Source organism: Pan paniscus, chromosome 17, assembly GCF_029289425.2.
Source record: "Pan paniscus chromosome 17, NHGRI_mPanPan1-v2.0_pri, whole genome shotgun sequence".
In the NCBI taxonomy this organism is placed as follows: Eukaryota; Metazoa; Chordata; class Mammalia; order Primates; family Hominidae; genus Pan; species Pan paniscus.
Window position 1 is genome coordinate 91,965,371 of NC_073266.2, and position 4,926 is coordinate 91,970,296.

Here is a 4,926-nt window from a genome sequence, read left to right on the forward strand (position 1 = left end):
CCAGAAGGTTCTCTGCAGTCCACAGCTCCACAGCAGAGCCCACCATTCTCAGGCAGGGAAGCTCGGTAAGTTCTTAGACAGGTGATACGCATCAGAATCACGTGTGGAATGTGATAGAAAGACATGTACCAGGCTCCCCACCCCTGAGGCTCTCTTTCCTGAGACAGGAGGTGGGGCCCAAACTCTGCTGGCTGAGGAGGCTCCTGTGTCAGCTGGAGCCCGTGTTTGGATTCCCCTGTGTGATGTGGCTTCCAGAGGGCTGGGGTTGGGGCTGTCGCTGCAGCATTAGATCACTGAACAGAGTCTGTTCCAAGAAAGGAGTTCAAGGGTGCTGTGAGAAGGGGTTAGGAAGAGAAGCGGGAGAGACTACTTCCTACATCAAAGCCAACCTTGTGGTTTAAAATAGTCAGTACTCACCAGTTACTGACCTCTCTTGATATGTCCACTGTCCCATTAAACCCTCACAACAGCCCTGTGAGATAAGGCAATTACAATTATTATTGTGCTTGCAGATGGGGAAACTAAGGCACTGGGAGGTTAAGTAACTTGCCCAGTATCAATAAACTGATAGACGACGCTGGTGAGAAAAGAATTTCAGATTTTCATCTCAGAGTTCATGTTTCAGCCACCAGATGTAGGAAATACAATGGATGCCAGTGACTTTAATTTTTTGATTTTTTTGAGACAGAGCCTCACTGTGTCACCCAGGCTGGAGTGCAGTTGCATGATCTCAGCTCACTGCAACCTCCACCTCCCAGGTTCAAGTGACTCTTGTGCCTCAGCCTCCCGAGTAGCTGGGATTACAGGCGTGTCCCACCACACCCAGTTAATTTTTGTATCTTTGGTTGAGACGGGGGTTTGCCATGTTGGCCAGGCTGGTCTCGAACTCCCGACCTCAGTTGATCCGCCTGCCTCCACCTCCCAAAGTGCTGGGATTACAGGCGTGAGCCACCATGCCCAGCCTGCCAGTGACTTTAGAGGAGGAAAAGGTAAAGTCTGAGCCCAGAGTAACCCAAGGAAGAGGCAGGAGAAGCAGAGAAGGGTGGGTGAGCTCCTGGAGCACAAAGACTTCCAAAGACGGGAAGAAAGTGCTCTGCTTGTGAGCTCCTGGACTCCTGGCCACGTATGGCAGGTGCACTTGACAGTGATAACTTAAGCACACCCTCAGAATGGCCATGTATGCATGATTCCTTGGCTCCGTTCAGAGCCAAGGAATCTGGGAGTGGCCATCCTGGAGATTCATTCCTTATCTCTGAGGAACATCTGAGCCCCCAGCCCACACTACAGAATGCGAGCAGTACCAAGGATAGAGGCCCTTTGTTTTGGGTTAAATGAAGGTTGCTGGGTGGAGGTTGTTCGTGGGAGGGAGCTCAGTGAAGGTGCTATATAACTGCACGCCTTTTGCAAGCGACTGCAGTTCTCCTGTCCAGCCCAGCACTGCTGGATCATTCTGTATAAAAGTTCCCCTCAATGAACTCTACGTCTTGCGTGCTGGCTCTGGGTCTTTTCTCCAGCCTCCCAAACCTGCTGATACATGAGTTAAGAAGAAATTACTCAGGCAGATAGTGAGGGCAGGGAGTCCTCGGTAAGGCCTTTCTTTTTAATGACAAAGCAGCCCCAAATCATTTTCTAACAACGAGCAGCCTGTAAAGTCGAGCTGCAAACAGAGACAAGCAAGCTGGGACTCTGTATGAGTGAATGCCGATGGGAGCAAGGGACTAGATATCTCCAGGGTAGCAACTCCATCTTCCCTTCTCTGCCAGCACGTGTACAGTAAAGAGCAGAAAAGATGGCCCCGACCCACTGGAAAGTCTATTTGCATAATAAGATTAGGGTGGGGTGACCAGCCTTCCCCACGCACTATGTAAATGTCGTACCTGATCCAACCAAACTGTGAGGCCTCTGTAAATCAGACACCGCCTTCTTAAACCAGACTATAAAATCCAGCACATTGGCCACCAGCTGGTCCTTTCCACTTGGAGACCCCTTTCTCTGCGGAGAGAGCTGTTTCTCTTTCTCTTCTGCCTATCAAACCTCTGCTCCTAAACTCCTCGTGTGTGTCCGTGTTCTAAATTTTCCTAGCGCACAACAAGGAACCCCAGGAATATAGATCTCAGACAATGTAGCTGCTTCACTGCCATCCCTACTGCAGTTAATATGGGCCCAGCACCACAGGCCACGTCAGCTGCTCAGACAAGACACTCAAAGCGGAGCCCAGCAAATGCCTTTCTCTGCTCTTCAAAGTGTCCTGTAGGATTTCTTGAAAGGCTGAGCCTCAGCAATGTGCAAGAGTGAACTACACCCCACTGGAAAAATACAAGGAGCAGAAGGAAGGCCAACCTTGGGAATCAAAAGCCCTCAGGGCAGGTTTCAGGATCCAAGAGTGGGGACAAATCGTTCCTGGGTATTCTCACTTCACAGAGCAAAAGCGGCTAGTCCAGCAGAGGGCATGGCCCAGGAGCAGACAGGTCCCTTGGATGCATTTTAGAAAACAAGCATCAAAGCCCTTCGACTTAGGGGTGAAAAACAGGCAGGCAGCCTTTTACCCTAAAGTGTACTCAACAGTGAAAAAAAAATATGTTTCTTAGCAAAGGGTAGGCAGCTTGAGTCATCTGTTTTCTCACTGACAGTGGCAGTCAGTAATTACACAGGCCATGCATTGGAAGAAAATATCTGCAGCATATATACTGGATTAATCATTTTTTAAAAAGACGGCCTAGTGAAAAATGAGCAAAGTATGTGCACACTTCACCAAAAAAGTACGCATGTAGCTAATACACGAGCACAGCCTCACCAGTGAGTGGAAATGCGAATTGATAAGATCTGTGTCTCCCCCTTCTATTAAATAGGCAGAAACAGAATCAACCAATAATATCCAGTTTTTGTAAGGATATGAGAAAAGCATGTGGGCAGGGGGGTAAATTGGTGTAGTCTTCCTCAAGAAAAATTTGTCAACACCTATCAAAGTGTGCTGAGGCCCGGCAACAGAAGCTAGCTGAGGATGTCAATGTCGCTGATAGCAGCGTCCAGCTGGATGCACTCTCTGGTCGCCTTTCATGCGGGGGTCCCCAACACCCGGCCATGGACCGGTACTGGTCTCTGCCCTGTCAGGATCTGGGTTGCACAACAGGAGGTGAGCAGTGGATGAGCGAGTGAAGCTTCATCTGTATTTACCGCCCCTCCCCATGGCTCACATCACCACCTGAGCTCCGCCTCCTGTCAGAACAGCAGCAGCATTGGATTCTCACAGGACTGTGAACCCTATTGTGAACGGAACATGTGAGGGATCTAGGTTACATGCTCCTTATGAGAATCTAATGCCTGATGATCTGTCACTGTCTCCCATCACCCCCAGATGAGACCATCTAGTTGCAGGAACACAAGCTCAGGGTTCCCACTGATTCTACATGATGGTGAGTTGTGTAATTATTTCATTACATATTACAATGTAATAATAATATAAATAAAGTGCACAATAATCATCCCGAATCCACCCCCGCTACTCCATCTGTGGAAAAATTGTCTTCCATGAAACCAGTCTCTGATGCCAAAAGGGTTGGGACGGCTGCTTTAAGTCAATAAGGAAAACCCGGACGAACCGTGTAGCCAAGACCAGCATCCACAGAGAGTGGCTCCAGGTGCAATGTCGGGCAAAGCTACAACCCACTGGGTCTTCTTGAGAGAGTGCAGGTGTAGTGGGATTCAGAAGCTGGTCCCCTACCTGGAGTCCTTCTCATTGGCATTTGTCCACTGCTACCGAGGAACACTCCTGTGCTTGTTTCTGCAGCAGACACTGTGCCAGGGGCTTGGTGCTCATCATCTCCTTAAATCCTCACAATAGGCTGTGATCGAGGTGATTATCCCCATTTCAGAGGATAAGGAACGGACTCTGAGAGGTAAGTTTTTAAATGAAAATCAATAATCAGCTCCATCAGCTTCAGCTGTAACACAGATAGCTTTTTTTTTTTAAGGTACAGAAGTAAAAGCGTGGTTTTAAGGAGGAGCAGCCCATGAATGTGAGCCAGGTGGGAGCATTTCTTTTTTCTGACTGAACCAATAGATGTTAGAGCCAGAGTGGCATTTGTTTGCCAACCACAGGGGCTAGCGTGGTGAATGCGAGAGTATCTTTATGCGGTCATTGGTTTTAGAAATCTCCAACCCAACTCCTCCACTTACTGCTGTTCAAAGAATAGCTTCCAAATCAAGATTTAAAAAGAGTTATTCTTCCAGTAATTTAAGGTAATGTCCTGGATGTTCATCTTAGGTACTCTGGAAGGGCTGAGCAGGCTGGGCCTTAGTATGGGGCAGGATGCATGGGAGGCTAAGCCTGGTGGACTTCTAGGAGGCAGCATGTCTCTGAACTGTTAGCTTTAATTTGTCTCATGTGAGATGAGAATTGAGAGGAGGGTTTAGCAATATTGGCAGTGTTTGTAAACGTTTGTGATGTTATGTGACATTGCCAGTTGACATTGGCCAACTGACTCATTGACCAGTTCAGGTATCCACGAACTTGTCTCCTGAGCCACCTATGATTTCTATACAACCCACATGTATTAAGGTTTGTCAGCTGTAAGCCAATGGAGTATACAATTATGGAATTCTTTCTCTTCATCAAATGAAGTTTTAACTACAATTTGTCAAGGTAAACTGTGGCAATGGAATCCTGATGAAGGACTGGACATGAATAAAGCACCATTTGCTTTAATTTGGATAAAACTTAAAGAGGAATAGCCTGAGCGTGATGAGTTTACTTTATAATCTTTTTCAGATCCCATCAACATGTCTCTGAGAGTGTTCTGTCTACTATGTGTTATTACAACAAAACATAGAAATCATTTAGGGAGACATTTTCCTCTACGAGTGCGGTTGTTGCTCAATTAGATCAGCCAGAAAAAAACCGATTTGTCATATTCAAAATACTAAATA